Genomic DNA, 26,541 nt, shown 5'->3' on the forward strand with positions numbered 1-26,541 from the left:
ACCAAACAGCAGAGAGTGAACACGCAAATTAACAAAATCAGAAATGAAAAGGGGGACATAACAACAGACTCTGAGGAAATCCAGAGAATCATTAGGTCATACTTTGAAAACCTGTACTCCACAAAATTCGAAAATTTAAAGGAAATGGATGACTTCCTGGACAGCTATCATTTGCCAAAACTACATCAAGAACAGATAAGCAACTTAAATAGACCTGTAACCCCTATGGAAATAGAAGCTGTAATCAAAAGTCTCCCAACCAAAAAAAGTCCAGGTCCAGATGGCCTCAGTGCAGAATTCCACCAGAGATTCAAAGAACAGCTTATACCAATTCTTCTCAAAGTGTTCCACACAATAGAAGCAGAAGGGTCTTTGCCAAACTCATTCTATGAGGCTTCAATAACCTTGACCCCAAGCCCACAGAGATACAACTAAGAAAGAGAACTTCAGACCAATATCCCTCATGAACATTGATGCAAAAATACTCAATAAAATACTGGCAAATCGGATCCAAGAACACATCAAAACAATCATTCACCACGATCAAGTAGGTTTCATCCCAGGGATGCAGGGATGGTTCAACATATGAAAATCCATCAATGTAATCCACCATATAAACACGCTGAAAAACAAAAATCACATGATCATCTCACTAGATGCTGAAAAAGCCTTTGACAAAATCCAACACCCCTTCATGATAAAGGTCTTGGAGAGATCTGGGATAACAGGGACAAACTTAAACATAATAAAAGCTATATACAGTAAACCAACAGCCAACATCAAACTAAATGGACAGAAACTCAACGCAATTCCTCTAAAATCAGGAACAAAACAAGGCTGTCCACTCTCTCCATACCTTTTCAACATGGTACTTGAAGTTCTAGCTATTGCCATCCGACAACAAAGGGGGATTAAGGGGATACAAATTGGGAAGGAAGAGGTCAAACTTTCACTGTTTGCAGATGATATGATAGTTTACATCAATGACCCAAAGAACTCTACCAGGGAACTCTTACAGCTGATTAGCACCTTCAGCAAAGTGGCAGGTTACAAGATCAACTCAAGAAAATCAGTAGCCCTACTATATACAGATGATAAAAGGGCTGAAAGAGAAATAAGAGAAACATCACCCTTTACAATTGCCACAAACAACATAAAATACCTTGGGGTAACGCTAACCAAACAAGTGAAAGACCTGTATCGTAAGAACTTTGAATCTCTAAAGAAAGAAATTAAAGAAGCCCTCAGAAAATGGAAATATCTCCCATGCTCTTGGATAGGTAGGATCAATGTAGTAAAAATGGCAATCGGCCAAAATCCCAGCACAATTCTTCACAGACCTTGAAAGAACAATAATCAATTTTGTATGGAAAAACAAAAGACCCAGGATAGCCAAAACAACCCTGTTCAACAAGGCAACGTCCGGAGGCATCACCATCCCTGACCTCAAGCTCTATTACAGAGCTATATTTCTGAAAACAGCTTGGTATTGGCAAAAAAATAGACAGGTAGACCAATGGAATCGAATTGAAAACCCGGCTATTAACCCACACACGTACGAACATCTGATCTTTGACAAAGAAGCTAAAAATATACAATGGAATAAAGAAAGCATCTTTAACAAAGGTGCTGGCATAACTGGATGCTGGCATGTAGAAGAATGTGGATCGATCCATGTTTATCGCCATGCGCAAAACTTAAGTCCAAATGGATCAAAGACCTCAACATAAATCCAGCCACACTGAACCTCTTAGAAGAGAAAGTGGGTGGTACCCTTGAACGAATTGGTACAGAAGACAGCTTCCTGAACATAACACCAGTAGCACAGACAGTGAGATCAACAATTAATAAATGGGACCTACTGAAACTGAGAAGCTTCTGTAAGGCAAAGGACACAGTCAGCAAGACAAAAAGGCAGCCCACAGAATGGGAAAAATATTCACTAATCCCACATCTGACAGAGGGTTGATCTCCAAAATTTACAAAGAACTCAAGAAGCAAGTCTCCAAAACACCAAAGGACCCTATTAAAAAGTGTGCTGCAGAACTAAATAGAGAGTTTTCAATAGAGGAGCCTAAAATGGCTGATAGGCACTTGAGAAAGTGCTCAACATCCTTAGCCATCCGGGAAATGCAAATCAAAACAACTCTGAGATACCATCTCACTCCTGTCAGAATGGCTAAAATCAAAAACACCAATGACAATTTATGCTGGAGAGGATGTGGTGAAAGGAGAACACTCCTCCATTGCTGGTGGGAGTGCCAACTGGTTCAGCCACTTTGGAAATCAGTGTGGAGATTCCTCAGAAAAATGGGAATAAACCTACCACAAGACCCAGCAACTCCACTCTTAGGCATATATCCAAAAGATGCCCATTCATACAACAAAGATGTCTGTTCCACTATGTTCATAGCAGCTTTATTTGTAATAGCCAGAACTTGGAAGCAACCTAGATGTGCCTCACCCGAAGAGTGGATAGAGAAAATGTGGTACATCTACACAATGGAGTACTATTCAGCAGAAAAAAATAATGGAATCATGAGATTCGCAGGCAAATGGATGACACTAGAAGAAACCATCCTGAGTGAGGTAACCCAGTCACAAAAAGAGAAACATGGCATGTACTCTCTCATATATGGATTTTAGACATAGATCTGGGGAATGCCAGCCTACAATCCTATGGCCAGAGAGTCTGGGAAACAGAAACTTCATTTAGTGGCTGATCAAAGAAGAGGCAGACTCCCTTGGTTAAGTACTGAGCTGAACTCAAGAAAGCCAGTAACAGAGAGGGAGGACTGGTGATCAAAGGGATTAAGACTGGGCTGGTTTAACCCCCAGAAACAGCTGGCCAGACAAAGGTTAACTCTTGAATCCCAGGCATCAGCCTGGGAATCCAGCATGGGACTGATCAAGACCCCCTGAATCTGGGTGTCAGTGAGGAGGCCTAGGGAACCTATTGAGCCTTGGGCAGCAGATCAGTACCCATCCCAAGTATACACACGGACTTTGGACTCCCATAGAACAATGTGAGGTGCACTCTCACCCTGAACTCTTGGGGAAGGGTCTAGACCCTGCCCTATATGAAATGACAGACTATGGACACCCCCATGGAGGGCCTCACACTCCCTGGGGGAATGAGGGGATAACGGGGGGGGGGGGCTGGGGGGAGGGCACGGGAGGAGGGGAGGGAATGTGAGAGGGACCTGGAACTGACTTGTGAAGCAACCTCGTTTCTTATCTAAATTTAAACTGGAAAATAAAATATAAAAAAAAAGAAATGAAGTGAAATAAACAGTATTCTCAAAGGAAAAAAAATAGTTCTGTTCCATTCACCTTAAATTTTTAATGTTTTTTTGTTGTTGTTGTTGTTGTTTGGTTTTTGGTTTTTGTTTTTTGGATTTTTTGGTGTTTCGAGACAGGATTTCTCTGTATTGTTTTGGAGGCTGTCCTGAAACTCACTCTATAGACGAGGCTGGCCTTGAACTCACAGAGATCTGCCTGCCTCTGCCTCTTGAGTGCTGGGATTAAAGGCGAGCGCCACCAATGCCAGGCTGATGTTTTTAATTAAATAAAATTCATTTTTTGTAATGAGCACATGCAGAATCACACAGCTGGATTACAGTAACTACTCAAAAAAGCATGTGAGGTAACAAGTCATATGACAGAGTATAGATTAAAATAAATGGGATGAATTAAATTATGAGATTTAGAGGGACACGTCTAAGCTAAAGCTAAGTTTTCATTATTAATATGTCTCCATGTCATTATGTGTGAGCTGGTGGCCCAAAGAAAAATTGGACATGGGAGAGGGCCTAGGCACTGCCCTGGATGATATGACAGACTCTGAAAACCCCTGATGGAAGCCCTTACCCTCACTATGATCTTTTGGGAGCCCTTCCATATTGCCCAACCTAAAATAAAACCCCTCTAATTTGTTCCCACTACTTTCTTTTATGATTATTATTTTAATTTTCTTTACTATTTATTATTGTGATCTCTGAATATTATATGTGGTCTCTTTGCTTACTAGAACTCTCCTCCTATATAAAGAATTCTGGGTAATTTTTTCATTCCTCTCTTTTTCTTCAACGTTTAGATAAGTGACTTGCACAGAATAAGTTTATTAAATTAAAATCACTGTTATAAGAGACAAGACTCCCTTTTCACTAAAATCTCTTTCTGTCTTTCTCTGTACCTTTATCTCTGCCTCTGACTCTCTCTGTGTATATCTCTGTCTCTCTCTGTGAATAATCTGCAATGCAATATTTCAGCATAATTTCCTCAATTACTTGTTGATGATTGACCCTTTATTCTTCAGCTCTTCACTTTCTGTTAATATTCAGAAATTAATATTCAGAAATTGATCTCCTTTTGCTTACTCCCCACACTATCTCTTGGGTGAATTCCTCCAGTATCAGATGTTCTATAGAGCTCATACGTGATAGGCTAGTTATTGTGCACTTTAAATGTTCATATCCTCGTTTCAAGAATGTGTGAGTATATTTTCTTGAATGATGAATAGGATATTGATAGTATGGAGTGGGTTAAGAATCTCAAAGTCAAAAGATTTTGTTGTTATTTGGTATTTGAAAACTGCCTTTCATATATTTTCAAACGTGTTTGGAAACTCGAGTGATTCCACTGTTTATATTGACCAGACTGCAAATTATACTCAGTGAATATTTTACTGACTAACGTTTAGTTAAACAAAAGTTACTAACACCCTTGACTACTTCAGTTTTTCATCAAAATGTTAAAGTAATTGTGCTGTCTATGAAGACAACTGCTATTCAGGAATTATGCTAATGAAAACATCAGTGTATTTTCCTCATATATAGAATTCTTTCAGGGTAACATTTTGAAACATTGGATGGCAGAGTCCTTAAGATGTAGATGTAAAAGATGGGTTTTGTTTTGTTTTTAGGTAATTTCGAAAAAACTCACAGCAAACGTGCAAAAACTGTCTGGTTTTCTTTTATTAAAAATTAGAAAAATTAAGAAATAGCTTTCTTTTCCTGAACTTAACTCTCTGCAAACTGTAAACAACAGCAGCGTTTGTTAAAGCTTGTCAGTCCCACTTAGCTTAAGAATGAAGACAGGGCCCATAATGGGCATCACCTAGAAAGCATTCCTCAGAAAATATTCTCTATTGGTTTTATCAGTCTGGCTAATAAATACAACAGTGACAGAACTAGCTGAAGAAAGTTGGTGATCGGTTTGTTTTCTTCTAGTAAAGAGAATGCGGAGGGTGGCGGACCCAAACTCACAGTAATGCATCTTCAAAACAAAGAGAATGCTTCAAAGCAACTAGGAAGCCACCACAGAGCAAAAGATTTCCACTACAGAAAAGATAATAGGTAGCATTCACAAAAGGCTCTCTGTGAACTCTTGAAAAATAATTATAAGCACATTGTAATGCACTTACAAACTTTTGAGTGTTCTACAAATGTCAAAAAGGAATGCATGCCTTGTCCAAATTTGATTAACTAAGTTTAGCTAGAAAGTCTGCTTATTCCCAGAGATGGTAAAATTGTTTCCCTTTAGACATTTCTCAGCTGGGTCCTACTAAGGAACAGCTTAAACGTAAGTATGCCCATACTATTACATACTAGTAGTAGTTGACTTGATTTCTCTACATCCACTGCTATCTTTTTGTTTTTGATAATTCCTCCTTTTGTGTGTCAAGTTATAAGAATAATTATGAAGTAGTGTTATCTAGCAAGAAGAGTTTTCCTGTTATCTGATTATTATTTTATCCCTGGAAATCTTGGGCAAGTTTTTTGCAATGAGATTCCAGAACTGAAGTCCAAGGGGGGGCACTAAGGTAGCTTGGCATTTTAGGAAAAAAGACTTATGAATACAATTGCTAATGCTAGAGACACAGTATGTGGGACTTCTTTTTTTTCTTTTTTTTCTTTTTCTTTTTGTTTTGTTTTGTTTTGTTTTGTTTTGTTTTTATGAGACAGGGTTTCTCTGTATTGTTTTGGAGGCTGTCGGTCCAGCCTGGCCTTGAACTCACAGATATCCGCCTGCCTCTGCCTCCCGAGTGCTGGGATTAAAGGCATGAGCCACCACCAACCGGCCATATGTGGAACTTCTAAGGAGAGTTTATACCCATGATGCAGAATCCAAGGGAACTATACAATGTAGTTGATGTGTAGCCCATACCATGTTCTTGTGATCAAGTTGTCCACTTACTGGATTGCATGGGGTGGAGGGGAGTGTCACAAAAGTTTGGCCTTTTAGTAAATTTGTGTCCACCCTATAGGATATTTACCACCTCTAACTTCTTGTTTCCTAGGGTAAACTTTCTTTATAGAAGTGTGCATTACAGATTCACAGGTAGACTATCTCAGTAGGGTGCCTGTCTTCCCAAATAGCAGTGAGAATTACAGAGCCAGCTATGAGGGTAGAGAGAAAAAGAGGTTACTGCAGGTGAGCATGGCCTGAATAACCTCTAGCCCAAGCTTACTACTGTGAGTAGAAAGTTGAGAGTTCTCAGTGTGTAGAGTGGCTCCCCAGTGCTTCCTAATCAGATGGCACCACGACAAAGCACAGAGGAAACAGACAGGTTCTGTGTTTGGTGTGATTCTGCTATGTTGTGCCGTCTTCCCAGGCTTCCTTAAGCCCTGAGCACCAGAACTGACATCATAATCCAGTGTCAGTACACAAGTTAGCCAGTGCTTGAGTATGTCAATAATACAGATATTTCATATCACATGGAAACTAGAGTCTACGGTTAAATTAATTAAGAGACATGGGAAGATGGGAAGAGAATTCCCCAAAAATCTCCATGCCTGAATTTTTCATTCACTGATGAGTGCTGAAGACATGGTACATGGGAATTTTTAGATGTCATCAACACTATCATTTTAAAAAATAATGAGCAAAATGTGAATGTTTTTTATCTACTTCATCCATTTTCTGCAGCATCAAAGGAACTGGAAGAATTGTTTTGCAAAGTTTTCTTTTTCATTTTTTGTAGTTCAAAAAATGTTGGCTGTCAGTATCACTGTGACTTTAAGATTCAAGCACCCCTATTTTCCTGACCATAAGCATCTAAGAAATAGTCACTTTTATTTAGAAATAAGCAAAATTGATGACATATAGTCCTTTTACTTTTGTCCAGCCAGTTTTTCAAGGAAGACAATATTTCATATTACTCTGCTAGAAAAATAATAAAAGACAATATAATTTTTAGATATTTTAATTGATTAAATAAATGATACAGTGGCAAGATTAAATACATATCAATAATTTTATAGGGTTTTTTGGAGGGATGGTTCTCTTTCTATGTAGCTCATTGAAAAAAGAAATTTCAAGGAACAAGCACTCTATGGGGGCTGTAAGGATCCACAACTAACAAGGGAAAATTATGATCTCTAGTAGTAGGTGATCTAGATATCATTCAAGTGGGTGGAGTGCTTGTAGATGAGCAAACTCAAAGAGGCAAGCAAATGAATAAAAATTAGATACAGATTACTATAATCTAGGAAAATCCATCAAGAATGAAGCCTGTTGCAAAATAATTAGAAAAAAATTAAAAGGTCATAGAGGGTCATCATTGTTAGTTGAACAAAGAAATGCTCAGGGGTTTGTTGAAACGTCTGTAAAGCATGTTAGTTGAGGAAACTATTGCACTTCCCCTGAAATTTAACTTGGTTCTTTCTGGAATCAGTTTATATTGTGTCAGAGGTCAGTTTCCTAACAGACCATAAAAAATGCAAAGTGCTCTGCAAACTGCTAGGGTTAGGAACTGTCATTAACAGTCTTAGGAGTAGAGCCTGTCTGTATGTGATAGTACTGACTGTATATGAAAGATGTGATCCCTGATGCAATAAAGGTAACTCTGTTATTGGGGAACCAACCACTTTATTGAATTTGAGTGAAACTGCAGAGAAAGAAATTCACATTTGGTACTGAAAACCCAGTCAAAAATGCCTGGCTGGGAAGATCATAAGCTCCAGTAGAAAATCTGTTGCTGTTGTTTTGCTAAACAGACACATTGTGCCTGTCAAATGCACTCTAAATAAATACATTTATGCCTATATGTTAGTGTTGATTTGGCCAAAGAAAATTCCTTCTGCAGTGGTCAGTGGTTAATTTCATAGACTCATATATAGTCAGAGTGCTGAGAATAAGTTATTATTGAATACTAAACCATAAATAGCACATCAATTTCACTCCCTAGAAGGCTCATGAAACAGGGCAGAAGAGAAGACGAAAATGAAGCAATTGAAATACCACCTCTGGGGACTGATACAGCCATTACATTCTTGAACATAAACCAGGTGTAACTACCTGCCGAAGCCTATGCAAGACTGGACCAACTAATGTGAAGGAAGTAGATTCAGAGGCCCCACTCTTTTGTGAGGATATTTAGACAGTCATGGTTGCCACACAGATGCGATGGGTAATTTTCAACTTGATGAGTTCTAGAATCTTCTCCTGGGAGACAGGCCTCAGGGAATTCCTCTGAAAGGCTCTCTTGTTTAGTTTAGTTGAGGCAGCATGCATACGGACTGTGAATAGAAGCATTCTCTGGCATGAAATCCTTGACTGTATAAAAAGGGGGAAAATTATCCTAAGTCCAAACTTCACGTCTCTCTATTTCCTGATGATGTGTGAATATTACCACCTACTTTAAGTTTCAGCTGCATTAAATTCCACACCATAGTGGAATGTATTATAGAACTGTGACCCAAAATAAACCATTTCCCTATTTAAGTTGCATTTGTCAGGTATTTTATCTATCAGGCATTTTATCATGGCAATAAGAAATGTAACTAAGGCAAAAGTTAAACGGGTTTTTGTTTGTTTGGTTTTGGTTTTTGGTTTTGGTTTTGGTTTTGGTTTTTGGTGTATAGCTAGTAGCAAGGCCTTTATGCTCCTCTAAATTACCTTCCTCCTATGCTCCTAAAAGCAACCATAATACCTCATCACAAAACACACACACACACACAGTGTGGACAGGGGGTGGGAGGGGAGTGGGTAAAAGAGGGACTAGTTGAGAAGAGGGAGATATCTATGGGATCATAAAGAGGACCACAAGGGGAAATGGAGCTTGAATATAATCAAAATCCATTACATGCATAGATGAATACATCATAGTGAAGCTTGTCACTATGACATACATTTAATCTATGCAAACAAAAATTCAAGTGGGTCAATGCTTTCTGATGTTAAATATTCATAATAGTTTACCTTGAAGGAAGGGCAGTCAAGTGGATTAAAGTATGTGAAGTTCATTGCCAGTTGTTATCTTTGAGAAGGATTTAAGCTCTCAATGTTGAGTCTCAAATGCATATACCAATATAGCAAGGGATGAATCAGTGGAGAGCATCATGGGTTTTTAGCTTAATTTTAGTTTAATTTAGCAATGTAAAACATCTGCTCTGGAAAGAGCTTAACTAGTTCTCATCTGATGTCACCCACTGCTACTAGGGAACATCATTGGAATGCATGGACTGATTACACCTCTTTTATTTTTTTAAGAAAATGTGTATAAATCCTGCCACCCAGAAGGTGAACAGATACTTAAGTTCTTCCATGCTTAAATTACCATGTTGAGGAAAATACATAAGATGATGTTTATTTTACATTACAACAGACTCATCCTCCATTGTATAATGAGTTAAACACAGTTATATTCTTGACTACATTATATTATTAAACAATAAATGAAACCACAAAGACAATCTCTGATGACCATGACGGTGCTTCCTGGGTCAGAAGAACCTCATCACGGAGAATCTTGATTCTGTCTCTTGCACAGTCAGTATTTAGGTATTCATTAAGTATGAAAGCAAAGTTGGGAGTTGAAATTCTATATTAATTATCTTTAGGGAGCAGGAAAATCTTCAGTTCTACTAGGCTTGATGAGAAGACATATGACTTATCTGGCCTTGACTCTTATCTCTAGAAACAAGTGCATTTTTGAAAGTTAGTGGTCACCAGCTCCAGAAATTCTACACCTCTTCAAGCTGTGCCTTACAGGGGAGATTCACTACCTGCCATGCTTCAAGATATAAAAGCAATGATTTAGCCAAGATCAGATTTATCCCAAGACTAGAAAGAAATTCTAGGAAGCAACAACAACAAATAATGAACTAAAAGTTGCAGCACTCCAATAAATTAATATAATGATGGCTTTTTGCTTGATACTTTTATTATATGCTTAAAATTATAATTCTATTAAAATAATACAATGTCTATGCTTTGTATTTTTCAGATTATCTTAGGGAGAACAATAGATTTTAATTTCTAAATATAAATGTGTATATACAATGCCAGTGATTGGACAAAGGTCATGATCATGGTCAAAGGAATATATCTTGTACCTCTGAGCTACAACTTATGAGGAAGACTTCTTTATATTTTAAAATTACCTAATTTAATATTTATGTATATTATCCAGCACCATAATATCACAGAGTTAAATTTCTCACTGAGAATCTGGGCCAAAAAATTAAACACATTCCTTTAAATTTTGTTTCTTTACAATAGCATTTATATGGAAATATTTTATGACATAAATGTCAGTAGAATTTCTGAAGACATACAAGCATGTAATAAAAGAACTTGGTTATCACACTTGTACCAAAACACGTACTTAAACTATTTTAGCACTCATTTTTTCATTCGGTGGACAAGAGAAATCAACATAGTCAGTTAGGAATTATAGAAGTTTCCACCTTTTTTACCATTGTCTCATCATTCTAGGAAAACACACAACTCCACCTCATATACACACATACCGACACAGTACAAGCCAACATGTATTTTGATTCAAACATGTTTGTACAGGCTGGTTTTGTGTCTCAACATGGCACAAACTAGAGTCGTCAGAGAGGAAGGAGCTTTAGTTGAGGAAATGTCTCCGTAAGATCCATCAGTTAGGCATTTTCTCAGTTAGTGATTAATGGAGGGGGACCCAGCCCATTGTGGGTAATGTAATCCCTGGGCTAGTGTTCTTGGCTTCTATAAAAATCAGGCTGAGCAAAGCATGGGCAGCCAGTCAGTGAGCAGCTCCCCTCATGACCTCTACATCAGTTCCTGCCTTCAGGATCCTCTTTCAGCTTCTGTCCTGACTTCCTTCAGTGGTGAACAGCAATGTAGAAGTGTAGGGTGAATAGACCCTTTCTTCCCCAGCTTGCTTTATGGAAGGTAAGTAATAAAACCTTCCCCTGAAAACACCCAAAAACTCGTTTCTCAGTCTTTATGAAAGCTGCCACAGCCAAGTAAATAATGCCCAAAAAGTAAAAGGTCTACCACATCAAGGATAGCTAGAACAAAATTCTGTTTCAGCCTCTATTGTCAAATTCAAGGACCTGTGGTTATTGACACATTGAAGAATTTGTGCAATACCTTCGTTTCATGACTCAGGTAATCTGTACACTTTAGTCAAAGAAAAACCAGCATCTCAATGCATTCAAAATAAACTTGTCACATTAAGGTTTTAAATATTTCTTGGTACAACAAGATCAAGTTGTAATATTTGCTTCAAAAAGGAGTTTCTGGTCTGTGTGGTTTGAAAGTTAAACTATGTGAGTCTGCATGTGATACACACTGTTTTCTGATCACACAACGTTTTTGGTAATTGTTTTCATTTTTAAAAATTGTATTCATTAATTTTGTGACAGTGTTCATGGGGAGATGAGAGAAAACTTGAGGGATTCAGGTCTCACCTTCCATTATGTGGATGCCCTGGATTGAACTCAGGTCACCAAGCTTGGTACCTCATCACCCACTGAGTCATTTCACCAGTGCGAAACTTTTGTTCAAACCAAACAGTGAGTTAAACTCAGGGGAAAAAATCTTTTCTGGTGCCCTTGATATTAATGAATGCAAGTAGACGTTGAAAAAAAAAACTGAAAGAACTCAAGGAGTAGCCAGCAGAGCAGCGCAAGGCTTTTTATGTCCTTGATATTTTCTTCCCTGCCATGATGACAAAATATAAACATTACAAGGCTGGGTTTTGTTCTGTAGGAAACCAGTGTTTCTTCAAGATAAAAACAGGGAATTAATTGTTTACATTAGAGCCTTTTAGGACTGGTGTTGTTTTATATGCAAATTTACTAGACCAATTTGTTTCACATGTATATTAAGTCAAATGAATCAAACTGTCTGAGTGGGTAGAGCCTGGATGATAGGCTATTTCATTCTGGTTGAAAAGAATTTGCAATTCAGCATTTTGCACAAATCTAATTGAAATGTAATCACAGCTCTGGAAGGCGGTGATAAACCTAATATATGGAAACAGTTATTAAGTGCCAATAAATTATCAAACCCCAGCAAATTAAAGAACAGTTATCAGGATGGCTGTTTAAAATGATATGACTAGTTTAAAATCTGGAGCAAAATAAATAAATAACAATAAAACCCAACTTATTTTAATGTTCAAAGGGCAGCTGGTGGAATGAAGTTCGTTTTTCCAACTACAATTAAATTTCTCTGTCAAATGATGATAAAAGAGTCTATCATGAGGTAGACTTTGTGTATCCCAGATGGGAACTCAGGAGTCTCACTGTTAGCTGAGCCCAAGCAGCCAGAATCTCCAGGCCTGCCCTCAGCACTCAGTGGCCTATGGCCTGTGGCCCGCACCAAAAAGTCTGTGATCATTGTGGAGGGAGATGCCTTGTTACCACAGTTAAAGGGTAAAATAGGACATTAAATTAACAAATCATTTAAGACTGTGTGGTTGGCTAATGTCAGCTGTTTTTTTTTTCTTCCACTTCCAGATGCCAGGCAGGATCATGGCCCTCTCCATATTATCTGGTAAGCTGGTGAAATAAGAAAGAATAAAAAAGTAGAAGGTCTCAGCACCCAAGAAAGCATTTTGTGGAATTATGTAGCAAGTTTTTTAAGTGCCTCTTATTATTCTGCTTTTGATTTTCTTTTGGTTTGGTTTTGTTCTACGATTTTTTTTTCTAAATAAATTTGATCTACAGTAGCTCTACTAGAAATGTCTCCTTTGCTAGCATTACTAAACTTTCTTTGTTACTAAATGTTGGGGTCCATGGAATAGCTTTACCTGACTGCAGTATAATTTGGAAATATTTGTGCTTTCATTGCACTTTGAAATGTTTTTAAAGCTGTGCAAGCTGGGACAAGCCTCTAAGTCCATCATGCAGAAGGTCAAAGTGGAGGAGCAGGAGTATGAAGTCAGCCATATTAATAGCTTTGCAATGAGATGCTAATGCAATATTTGTATAAGAAATTTCTGTTTCCTTTCTAGCATCTTGCAAAGTTCAGAATTTTAAAAGCAAGCTGCTGATTACCCTAGCTATCGGGCAAATTGTATTAATGACTTTTCCATTGCTATGACAAAACAATTGCCAGAAAGTATTTACAGGGAGAAATATTTATTTAACTTCACACTTACAGAGGATGTTATTGTCTCATGGATAAGGAAGCATGGGAGAACTCATGGCAGTATACCTGGCCTGTCAGAAATAAAGATATTTTATAAAGACATTTGTGTCTCTCAGTCTGACTATCAGATCTCTGAAACAATGAATCCCAAAGAAATGCAATTTTCACTGAAGTCTCATTCTGTAAGAAGGAAAAAAGCACCAGCCAGAGGGAGACTTGTGTCCCTAAAAGAGATTATACACACAACCAACAACTTGCTAGGCCACCTTATAGAATGGGACTAATACCCATACAATGATTAATATTCCATGGTGGATTGGACTACATCTTGACTTCATGTAGTTCACATTAGATGCATATATCTGGGCTCTTTGTTTGAACTTTGATATTACTTCAGAACATAGAAGGTGGAACTCTTTGTCCCTCTTCCCAATGTGGTCACTTTGGATATATCTTTGTATTTTTCGTTATGAATATGGCTCCCTTAATTGGCTGGTTCAAGACAGATGGCCAGATCTGTCTTGAGACACAGGAATGACTCCTCAGTCTGATAAGAGTAACAAAGCTTGAGGTAGACCAGTAGGCACAGATTGAGGCAGAAGTCAGGAACTAAGCTTTAGCCATTGAAGGCCTGTCCCTCTCAGCCTGCTTCTGCTACCTTGACCTCATTTCCTAAAACTTCCAGTTTCCAAAAGATTGCAATCATCTTGAGAGGACACTAAAAGCCTGGACTCTTGGGAAAACTTTGCAAGTTCAAAATAGAACTCAGGGTGATGCCAATGTTAGCGCAGAATGCAGAAGCTGAAGTCTAGCCCTGTACCATGGAACGATGTACTGCTCATGTGTCCTGCTTTACACAGGCATCCCTGAAAGGCTGATGAGCATCAGTCTTTGGAAAGAGGTCCAGCTCTGCAGGAGGAGAACATCTGTAAAGGTCCACAGACCACACCGGTTTCATTCCTTTTTTCAAAAACATATTATTTAGGATTTTGATTTTCCTGGGACAAAAAAAATTCACGGAGCATATGTAGTGAGAAATGAGTATCAGAAATAAATACTGAACGTAATCGAAGACCAGATTAGCAGACATACTGAAGTTACAGTCTCTAACATTCTCTCATTATGAAAATGTTTATTTGGAGGGTGAGTTTCTTCCTAGAGTTGTATGTGTGTGCATGTGTGTGTGTGTGTGTATATGCATGAGTTTGTGTGTGTTCATGTGTGTGTACCTGTGTGTGTGTTTGTATGTATGTGTATGTTCATGTGTTTATGTGTCTGTTCATGTGTGTGTATGTGTGCATGTTTGTATGTCTGTGTACATGTGTATGTTTATGTGTTTGTGTGTGTGTACTTGTGCATATATGTGTGTGTACTAGCGTGTGTGTGTGTGTGTGTGTGTGTGTGTGCCACTTAGAGAATATTCTGGGTGCTCTACTTCATATAACACCAAACAGACAAAGCAAAATGAAATGATGTTTAAATGTTGGTTATAGATTAAAGACATACTTGAGAAGCATTTTTAAAGTAAAATTGGAAAAGCATGAGAGATCCACCTAACGAATCATGTGCAAAGGGACTGTGACACAAATGCCATGTGCACACAAGTTTCAAAATAGAGAATCCAGTTGAAAGACTCATACAGACACCAAGAAGAAACCTAATTATTAAAATGAAAACATCTTCTCAAATGAATCAGAAGAGAAGGAGGAAGAGTTCCAAGAGCAGAATCCTCCACTCTAGTGATTGTATTCTTACCATCCCCAGGCACATTCATTGCACTGATTGAAAAGTCAAGATGTTGGTTACAACTGTCAGCCAATTATTAGAAACCTCCGATCCTGCCAAGTCCAAAACATAGTAGAATTCTATTCAAATAATTCTTTTTGTGAGCTGGATGCAATGGTACATACTTACAACTCAGCATCTCAAGACTGAGGTAGGAGAATCAAGAGTTCAACAGCCATAATGGGCTATATACTGAGACCCTGAAAAGAAAGACAGAGAGAGTGACAGAGTTTCTTATACACTTCTTCTATGTGTGGGAAAGAAATGATCGTTTATGAATATAGTGTGGATTTCACTTCTCAAAACGTTTTGGTAACAACTGGAGGAGTTTATTTTACTAAAAATACAGTACTTTTTATTTAGTTACCAGATGACATACTCCACACGTACTTTTTTCAAATAGGATGTGAAAGTCATGCTATATAACTATGTGAAAATCAACAGCCTCTTTAGCTATTCCTCTACTCATTTAGGAATTACTTGTTCTGTTAAATGCTAATTTCTAGAATCCTCTTGGAGGGTGTTATGTTTGTCATTTCATCACATGGCCTGGTCCTGGGAGATTTACTCAGTGTCTATGAAATTGCAATGTACAAGTAGATTTCTTAAATATCAAATATAATTAGGACTAAATATTCACATTATTATGAGACTGTTCCTGTAGATAGAAAGCAAAGTAAATTCCCAGCAGGTGATAATTCAGGGAATATTTGCATTTTTAACATTTGTAGCATTAAACCTGTCTTCCCGAGTTTGCATTAAAATTGCTTTAGTGACCAACTTTGAATGCTAAAGGGTAAATAAATAAATCAAAATCTGTCCTAAATGATAACTACTTGAGCAAATGTAATAATTTTGCTACAGACTATTGAATTAATTTTCATATCTAACAAGTTTTTCTCCCCTTAATAAGTAGGATGTACATACACCAACAATTTTACCAGTTTACAAATAACATTCTTTAATGATTTTTAAATGATTCTTAATCCTGTATAGGTTTAAATGTATGAAATCTTTATGACTGAGGAATAAAAATCCTTTACTGTGTCCTTTCTAAACACAGTTTGTCTTTCCTTTTTTTTTGTTTTGTTTTGTTTTGTTTTGTTTTTTGAGACAGGGTTTCTCTGTATTGTTTTGGAAGCTGTCCTGGAACTCACTTTTATATTCCAGGCTGGTCTCGAACTCACAAAGATCCGCCTGCCTCTGCCTCCTGAGTGCTGGGATTAAAGGTGTGCGCCACCAACGCCCAGCTCAGTTTGTCTTTCTTGATGATTCTTTTACACTGTGATTTCTTCAACTTCTTCCAATGTTGCGGAGATTAAAACCATAGTCTCAACTGTTTTATTCACAGAGCTATAAGAAAATGTTGCATGTTTGCCTGCAGGCCAGAAGAGGGCCCAAGATCTCATTATAGATGGAAGTGAGCCACCATGAGGTTGCTAGGAATTGAACTCTGGACCCCTGGAAGAGCAGTCAGTACTCTTAACCTCTGAGCCCTCTCTCCAGCCCAGAATAAAAGAATGGAAAAGTAGAGGAAATACAGAAGGCTTTGTAGTTAGGTTTTCTGGTAGTGAGCTCTATAATCTATTTCTTATAATTTCTTATATCAGTCAACATATTTTCTGAACCACCATAGATAAATGCCCAAGTCATACCATATCTATGACACTATCTGGATTATTTTCCATAGTGTATTCATTTGTTCCCAGGATTGGTGGTTAACTTAAATATACTATATGTATTTATTGTCAACTCATTTGCCAAGACTCATAAAAGTTATTACAGGTTGACAAATAGCATGGAGGTAAAATAACACACGTGGGTTCATCTTTGCATTCTGACACTTAAATGAGCTTGGAAAATTTGATTATCTCTAAGCTTTAATAAAATCCTCAGTACAGTACAATAGTGAGGAAAAAGAAAGAAAGAAAATGTTGCAGTCTAGGGGGTTTGGTCTGGTTTATTTTCCTTACCAGTTAAAGAATTAAAAGACAGGAAGAGTCTGGGGCAGGAACAGGGAAAGCTCAAATAGGAGCAGACAAAATTAGCAGCTGAAAAAGGTGATAATTGGGGATGAGGAGATAGGCACTGTAAAGTAGGGGGTGGGGGCAGGACTCAGAAGGTTCAACAATCCAGTTTCTTCTCAAGGACTGGGGTTTTTAAAGCCTCAGAGGAGTTTTCTCCCCTAAGTTAGTGCTGGTCACTTTGAAGAAAGATGGGGTGGGTGTTGGCCCCACAAGTGTAGTGTAACATGTCCTGATCTTGCCCTGAGCTTGTGGATCCATTCCATCATCAGGGAACCTTCGGGTGGCAGAGAAAAAAAATGAGGTGGTAATGCTACCATGAGCAAATGAAATCCTGAAAACTTTTGGTGAAACTTTTGTATTTTACTTTAAGCATGAAAGAAAGTAATTATGAAGATTCATAATCAATAGAAGAAATAAGATTTAAAGTTTTTTTCTTTGTATATATTCAGTGCGCATGGCATTTATTATGTGATGTAAAAACATTTATATGTAAGCATATGTTGTATATTGAGCATAGTCACCCTTTACCATGGCATTATTACCTTTTACCACTAGAAAGTTTTATTCTACATTCACATTATATATATATATATTCACATAATATATATATATATGTATATACACACGATTTTATGTATTTATGAAAAATCTAGAATACACATATAAAAGAAAACCTAAGATATTTTGCTCTCTGAGAGTGGCTTTATCCACACAGTAAGATTATATTCAACTGTATCCACTTTAATGCAAGTGAAATAACTTCATTCTTTATTATTGGTTGAAAAATATTGCATTATGCATGTGTACATTTCATTCATTTCTCTATTCTTGGCTTCCTATGTTTTTTTCTATAGCTTTGCTGTTGTGAGTAATGCTGCAAGAAAGATTGATGCGTAAGTATCTCTGGGACATGGTTACTGGTTTCAATTGCATAAATATTAGAAGTGTTATAATTGGGTTATATGGTAGACCTACTTTAAGGGTGGTCTTGTTGTTGTTTTAGTGTATATATGTGCATGTGTCTTTATAAGTACAGTCCATGTGGAGAGATGCCCTCAGAGGTCAAAAGGAGGTCACACAACTTCGGGAGCTACAATTATAGGTGCGTGTAAGCAGCCTGACAAGGTTGCTGTGAACTGATATCAGGTTCTCTAGAAGAGCATGAAGCCCCCTAACTGCTGAGACATTCCTGCCTCTGCTCTTCCTGTCTTCAGCATGTGTTTGAAAGAAACTTTGTCCCGATTTCCATAGCCATTGGACTAGCTTACATTTTACCACTTGGTGTGGAAGGGTTATTTTTTTGTCCACAACCTTATCAACATCCATTGTTGTTTTCTTTATGGCTGCTGCTATGACTGGGATGAGAAGGAATCTCGGTATAGGATTAGCTTAATTTCTCTGATGCTTAGGAAAACTGGACCTTTTTGTTTTCATGTCTATATTGGCTGTTTCTGTTTCAGTTTTGAAAACTGTAGATTCATTTTATTAACCCATGTTTTGATTGAGATATTTGAGCAATAGTTTTACTTTTTAAATTACTTTAATACACTGAATTTTAATTCTCTGGCAACTGCATAACTATCAAAGATACTCTCCCATCCTGAAATCTTTCTCTTCACTCATTGTACATTGTGTTTGCTATGGAGAAAATTTCTCATATAATGATGTCCCATTGGTCAAACACTGACATTACTTCCCCCGAGTGATCACATACAGTCTTATACAGAAAGCACTTGCCTATGTCTATGTCTTAAATTGTTTTTCTTAATTTTTCCTTTAGTAGCTTCAGTACACGCATCTTATACTAAATATTTGGGGTTAATCCTTGCACATAATGAGCGATAAGAATCTAGTTGCCTTCTACATGAGAATAGTCAGTTTTCCCTAGCACTATTTGTAAAACAATCAGTCCTTTTCTGTAATGCATAGTTTTGGCATCTTTGTTCAAAAGCACATATCTAGATCAGCATGGGTTTGTATATGAGTCTTCTGTTCTATTGCATTGATCTACATGTTTGTTTATGTCTCAGTAACCTGATGGTTTTGTTACAATAGCTCTGTAATAGATCTTGAAATGGATTCTGGAGACAGCTCAGCACTATTCTTATTGTTCAGAATTGGTTTTGCTACTCAAGGTCTTTTGTGTGTACATATGAATTTCAAGACTGTACTTTCTATTTATGGAATGAATGCTGCTGGAATTTTGATGAGGATGGCCTTGGATCTGTGGATTATTTTTGGTAGCATAAGCATTTCACAATACTAATCCTTTTTATGCATAAAGTTGCAGGTCTTCCTGGCTCTTAGTGTCTTCTATTTCATTTGGTAACTTTTTAAAAAATATGTATTTTTGTTACTTCTTTGAGAATTTCATTTGGTATGTTTTCATTATCTGCACATCCCCAATTCCTCACCAATTTACCCCCACTTCCCAACCCACCAAACCTTGAGTCCTTTTTAAAAGAAATTGAAAATATATATATAATTTTCCCCCTTCCTTTTCCAACAACTCCTCCAATTATCATCACCATCTACATCCAAAAATTATAGCCTTTTTTCTCTAGTGTTATTGTTATAGATGTATATTTCTTTATGTAATAGTTTATCAGTTCTCATGTTTGTTCTATACTATTGCTCAAACCTATGTTGTGTGTTGCCATTTCTTTCTTATTGATCTGTATTTATGTTGTATATTATTTAATTTGTAAAGTTGCATATATACCTAAAATTCTATTATAACATCATCTTATCATATATAACTTCCATCCAAAATGGAATCTCTTACCCATAGTATATAATGTAAATATGGGTTCATGTAAATGACATAAAATTTAACACAGAGAAGATTAACCATATGCTTCCAAAGTCCAGGAAATTACTAGAATCTGAAGGAAAATTATGAAATCAAATCATCCCTTAGCAACATCAGCAAATGTGTGGCTCAGAGGACACATTACATTGGGGTTATGGCTTTCCAATCTATCAGACAATAAATAGCTTCTGTTTAAGTTTGTGTTACTTTGTAAAGAAAGTTATCAAACACTAATTAGTAAAGTAAAGCTGTCTGATCAAATTAGGTCCTATTAACAGCTAATTGTGATAGAAGCTGTAAGCAATGTGTGAAACAGAGTAGCTCTGGACACAGTAAGGTGGAAGGATAATGAACACACTGGCAGAAATGACACGTAGATATTAAAGCCCTTTAGAAAAGAAAGAGTGATCACACTTGTTCCTAACATTTGTGCCACATGGCGAATTAAATGCACTCGCCTTGGATTGCTGTCTTTTCAATCATCAGCCCTTAAATGGCAGCTGTAATTCACCCCTATGCTGTTACTTTCCATCTTCTACATTCTGTTTTTCTTTTTCTTTTGTATGACAGTTCCATGGAAAGCAAAGACTTCTGCACCTGCAGATGTGCAATGATATTTGCTGAGTTACTCACTGACCTGAGAAGGATAACAGGGAACAGTGGACCCTCAGCTTTGGGGACTATTTTGAAAAGGGGGTAGAGTGATTTTCTTGGACTAGGAATAGGTTCAGTGTCCGATAACATACTTCAGTGTTGAGGAAATAAACACGAACGAGGTCTGTAACATGAAAGAAAGTATAGAACATAAACTAGTTATTTTTTTACCGTATTTAAGAAGCAAGAGGAATAACAGTGAGAAAATTTATTCAGATTAAAGTTACTGTAACAGAACAAACAAGGGTGAGTTACTCAGACTTGCTGATTTTGAGAACTAAATTTGGTTGAGAAGAAGTTGCAGAGTTGGGAGGCAGCTCAGTTGGTTGCCATGTTCTGTAGACTGGGAGGTTCTTGTTGCTCATCATGAGGAGTCTCAAATGTCTCTGCTCAAAAGATGGGTATATCAAAATGAGTCATGAAGAGAACCACACTGAGAAAGAATCATAGACATTCCCTCACCTGTTGGTAACCTTTTAAAGGAAAGCATAGATAATTAGCATATGATTATCTTCACACTTCCCATAATTCTTTTCCAATTGTCTGTACATTGAAATTGGCAAAATACTTTGTAATTTCATACATACTTTCTTCTATTGTGTTAGGTGAGGATAAACAGATGTTAATGTATTAAAGTGTAGTCTTAATGAAAGAGAGAATGTGTGGTCACTGATTTTTGAACTGATGTATTTATGATGTTAATGGATAAAAGATGACATGTGACATATTAACTACAAGACTCTGATTTTATGGATTATGGCTTTGTACCATTTTTATATGAAAATTGTATTTTCTCAGTGGTTGTTAGCTCTGAGATAATTGTGAGAGTAAGGTAAGATGGTCTAGTCCAAATATCCTTTCAAGTTTGTTTCTATCACAAGCTTCTAGAAAGAATTATGTGATTTAAATTCTGACAAACTTTTGTTGGTAGAGTCTCAACAGTGCCGCAGTAGTGGTAAATACAGCCTTTATATTATGGCACAAGTCTATACTCTTAAATTGTTACCAAGTATGAATCAAAACAGTCATGTACAGTGACAGCCTGACAGAATTTTAATCACAGTTTCAGGATCTTGTCCTCAGATGTCTTTTTCTGAACTTTCCCTTCCATGTTCTTGGCACTCTGTGTGGTGATGCTTCTATTTTCTTACTTGATTACTTCCTCCAAACATAAAGATGTTTATGGAGGGTTAGTGAAGTAACTCAGTTGGCAACGTGTTTGCTGTGCTGACACAAGAACAGGAGTTTAATTGTCACCACACCTCTTAAAAAGCCATGCATAACAGCATGTGCTACTAATCCCAGATCTGAAGCAGTAGAGACAGTTCATCCACAGGGCTTGTTTGCTAGATAACCACACTTAATTGGTTGGCTGGTCCAAGAGAAGACTCTATTTCCAAACTAATATGGGTGGAGCCTGAGAAACAAAACCTGATGTTTGCTTCTGCCACCTAGATATATGCCATGCACACTGGCACCTGCACCAGAACGTGTGTACAAGCACACCTACACACACTCACATGTCCTCAACACACACTACCCAGCATGTGAAGAAATACCCAAAGCACATACTACACATGTACAAACACATTCCTATACCATATAACGCATCATATGCATACAGATACCTCTGTAGACACCACTACACCAGCTATAAATAAATAAAAGTGTTTGGGTTTTACAATTTAAAGTACCATTACTTGTAAAGAGAAGCTTTTTCCTTGAGAGAAGCCTTCCCGACAGCCTGGTTCTAGAGCCCCATCAGTCCCAAATAAACACACAGGAGGCTATATTAATTATGAAGCTGTTGGCCTTGCTTGTTTCTTACTGGCTAGCTCTGACTTAAGTAATTACCCCATAATTGCTAATCTAAGTATGTCTCTTACCGGAGAAGTTTCCGGGCTTCCTACCTCATGGTGTTACATCTCGACTCTCTGTGTTTCTCCTTCCCAGAGTCCTCCTGGACTCCTAGTCCCACCTATCTAGATTCCTATTGGCCAGCAGTGCTTTATTGACAAATGCACAGGACTTCCCCCGAACATCTCCTCTTTTCTGTTTAAACAAAAAGAAAGGTCTTAACTTTAACATAGTTAAATTGTATATAACAGAACAGTTATCAAATAAGAACATAGTTACAATATTTTAGCAAGATTCATCCCATCCTTGTGAGTCCAAAGTTCTATATGTAGCTTATCTTTTATCATAACTAAGGAAAACTATAATTATAACTATCTGTCTTCAACTCCATCAAAGACCACAGAAGGATAATATATAAACACTAGGATTGACAGAGACATCTTACTGTCTGGACAATCACCCGAAGTTCCTCTGTAACGTTGGGGCATCCATCTTCAGCCCACAGGCCACAATGTGTCCAGAAGATTTCTCAGCAAAGCAGGAAATTTCAAAACTGTCCATCTGCATTGGCAGTCGGTCAGTCATTTTTCTTTGTCCTGCAGAAAGTCTCGTAGACTCTTCCATGAAGCAGGAACCCTGTAAGACTGAGTTCAGCTGTCACTTTCCTGTGGGTCCTGCATATCCAGATTATACAGCAACAGTCAAGCAGTCCAGGCAAAAGCAGTTTCTTGCCCAAATGGCTAATCTTGCCATGTTGAAAGCAAACTCCATAACGAGTTTCTTCGATGCCTATCTTCCTCTCAGACATAATTGGTGCTGCCAGGAGCAGACATTTCTCATTGTCAAGAAAAACCCTAAACCATTTTAAATGCCATTTTCTGAAGGTCTTTGAGAGGTTTGAAGACTGTTTATCTATCTCAAATATATTCCTGTATATCTAGAAAACCTAACTTACCTAACTATAAATTCTATTATAAGTAACTATCTATAGTGTGTATTCAATTATGCATTATGTTTTAAAAGATCAGTATAAGCACAATGCTTAATCAAAAGGAGAAATATACACATCATAAAATTGACCTTGAATTTGTATCAATAAATGAAAAACAATACCCATACCATAATTCCCCTTTTTACCATTAAAAAGAGATTGGTTGTGACCATTAACCAATTATAAACAAACAATCCCATTTAAATGAAAACAAAGATTTATAAACAAGATGGGAATTACGACGTCGCTCATTCCAAACTGCTTCATGCTGGAAACGGGCGCTGTTCATTTTATGGGGATCATGACAAAACTCAGAAACCTGTATAAGTCCTTATTTTCAGTGTCTGTGAAGCTCCATCATCTTAGCTGTCTCAATTGTTGGAACACCTGGCCCACTGCTTCCGGGGGTCTTGGTTCATCAAACCACAGAAGCCTGGAAGGAATCCTCAGCTTTTCATTTTCTGTAGAAACATAAGCAAAATCTCCTTTCCCAAGTAACATATCCTTATACTTAAATTTTGAAGTCAAGGCATTTTTCAAAAGATATAAGTTGAATTAATTCAGCAGCATTTATAATCAAGTATACTTTAGCAGTTGTTCCTTCCTTAGCAATGAAAAAACTGAAAAACACAATAGCGTACAGTATCCAGACTCTCTGTGTATTTTCCATCTTTATGTGGCTTATTTATTTATCTATTATTATTACTCTATTTCTTTTACTTTTATTTCTTTATTTATTTCTCTGAGACTGGGTTTCTCTGGAAATCTGCCTGCCTCTGCCTCTGCAGCAAATCTTACTCTGCCTCCCAAGTGCTAGGATTAAAGGCATGCACCACCAATGCCAGCTTCTCTATTTTACCACTATGCCTTTTCGTTTTCTCTCTCAATCTTACGTATATGTTTAAACACACTGTAAACCTTTAGAGGTTTTTTCCATCCAAGTCTGACTTTACTGTAAAGCTTTATGTTTTTCTGGCCACGTGTTTTATCTGTTAAAACTGCAGCAGTTTAAACTGCCGTTTTTCCAAGATGGCGGGCATAAGCGTGACTCCAGCTGCCGGCTTGGAGATGTGGTCACTGCCACTTCCAGCTATACGTACTTACCTTTTAATTGTTAGTACAGACTCTTAAAACAACCTTGCTGGCTGGTTTTTTTTTTCTTTTTATGCAGAGTCAGGAAGACTCCGGTAAGCGAGCCGTGTGAATCTCAGCTTGTCGCTAGCAAAACAGAGCCCACCTGAGAAAAATGCTGCTACCAAAAATCTGTACTTCTCTCTGTTCTTCTGTTTCTAAAATTCCTTTAAAGCTTTTGTCATACTACGTGGAAATTCATCATCCCACTCCTGATCACCATTTTGTAAAGAGAAGCTTTTTCCTTGAGAGAAGCCTTCCCGCCTGCCTGGTTCTAGAGCCGCATCAGTTTCAAATAAACACACAGGAGGCTATATTAATTATGAAGCTGTTGGCCTTGCTTGTTTCTTACTGGCTAGCTCTGACTTAAGTAATTACCCCATAATTGTTAATCTAAGTATGTCTCTTACCAGAGAAGTTTCCGGACTTCCTACCCCATGGTGTTACATCTCGACTCTCTGTGTTTCTCCTTCCCAGAGTCCTCCTGGACTCCTAGTCCCACCTATTTAGATTCCTATTGGCCAGCAGTGCTTTATTGACAAATGCACAGGACTTCCCCAGAACATCTACTAAAGTCAATAATAACAACTTATGAAAAGCATTTGAGGAGCCTATGTGCTGTTGAAGACAGGTAGAAAATTAAAGGAAAACTATAAAAACCATAGGAGCATTTGAGAAAAAATATACATCTTAGGGACTTTGGTCTTCAGGCTGAACTGTGTGTGACATGCCCTCATCTCCACTGGTTTGAACAATGTAGTCAGTAGTAGTGAGTCTAAAGCTTCACAGTGGGGATGACAGGCACAATTTGGGGTGTTTGTAAAGAAAACAAAGAACAGTTATGACACATCTAAAAGAATTAATGAGCTTTGGGTTAGTGATTGACTTTCTTGTGTAGAGGCACCTCAGTATCCCCCATCACCAGTGTTTACTCCATAGATATTTCAGCCTTCATTTTACTCCACATGACCAGTAACTTTGGAAATAATTTTTCCTTAAGAGATAATGAAGTGTGAACATCCTTGAGTATCAATTTAGCATCCCAGATTCCAAGATTCTGCTGGCTTCAGCTTTCCTAGTGTTCAGTTTAGCCAGCCATGGTGCATGTTATGGTACACAGAAATTATTTTGAAGGACACTGGTGCTTTGACACTAGCTTTGCAATTTGAGGGGATTAGAGGAAGAAAGAAAAGTTAATGGCTTATTCAATGAAATACATATTAATAGCCATGAATAATCAATGAATGTGTATCTTTAAAAAATATAAATAGTTCATTCTTTAAAATGTGAGTGTTGGTACTTATTCTATATTAGCATGAATACCCCAAAAGTCTCTTTCAGCTTCCCATTAGCACTCTTTTTAAACTACCTTTTTAATGAAAATGTTCACAAATGTACAGTTATTTTAAAACTTAATGAAAGCCATGAGTCCTTTATCTTCATTAAGAAATTCTCTCAGCTTATGCCAATTATCATTCTATATACCGACAGTAGTCTAACTGTACTTTACCACAACTATAGAGAGTAGAGAGCTGACGAGATGGCTCACTGGTTTGGAGAACTTGCTGCTCTTTCAGAGAGCTGGGATTGGGTTTTCAATAACTTATAATAATACTTAACTCCAGCTCCAGAATAGCCTATCCCTTCCTTAACATCTACTGGTACCATCACATATCTGAACACACACACATACACATAAGTAACTTTTAAAATAAATCTTGTTCAAAAATACTGAAGGTTAAAACAATGTATTAAGTCACACCTTGGTCAAATGCTGATTTCTATTTCTATTAGCCCATGGCCTGATTTTTCTCTTCTACCCTGATGTAGTCATGGCTTACCCCTACATATTTTTGCCTTCTTTCTCCTTTTTTCTTCAGTTCTCCTATCTTAATGGATTGACTGTACCA

General features: G+C 37.4%; 1 long non-coding RNA gene across 1 annotated transcript in view; it reads right to left on the minus strand.

Moving 5' to 3' along the window:
• Positions 1 to 20,864: 20,864 nt before the first annotated feature.
• The window catches only part of LOC121134179, a 54,225-nt gene continuing 48,548 nt past the window's right edge, over positions 20,865 to 26,541 (minus strand). The window contains exon 3 of the long non-coding RNA XR_005871221.1: positions 20,865 to 21,038. This is a non-coding gene — a long non-coding RNA (uncharacterized LOC121134179). The remainder of the gene's footprint in view (positions 21,039 to 26,541) is intronic.

The sequence above is a fragment of the Mesocricetus auratus genome, unplaced genomic scaffold, assembly GCF_017639785.1.
Source record: "Mesocricetus auratus isolate SY011 unplaced genomic scaffold, BCM_Maur_2.0 Super-Scaffold_100026, whole genome shotgun sequence".
Taxonomy (NCBI): Eukaryota; Metazoa; Chordata; class Mammalia; order Rodentia; family Cricetidae; genus Mesocricetus; species Mesocricetus auratus.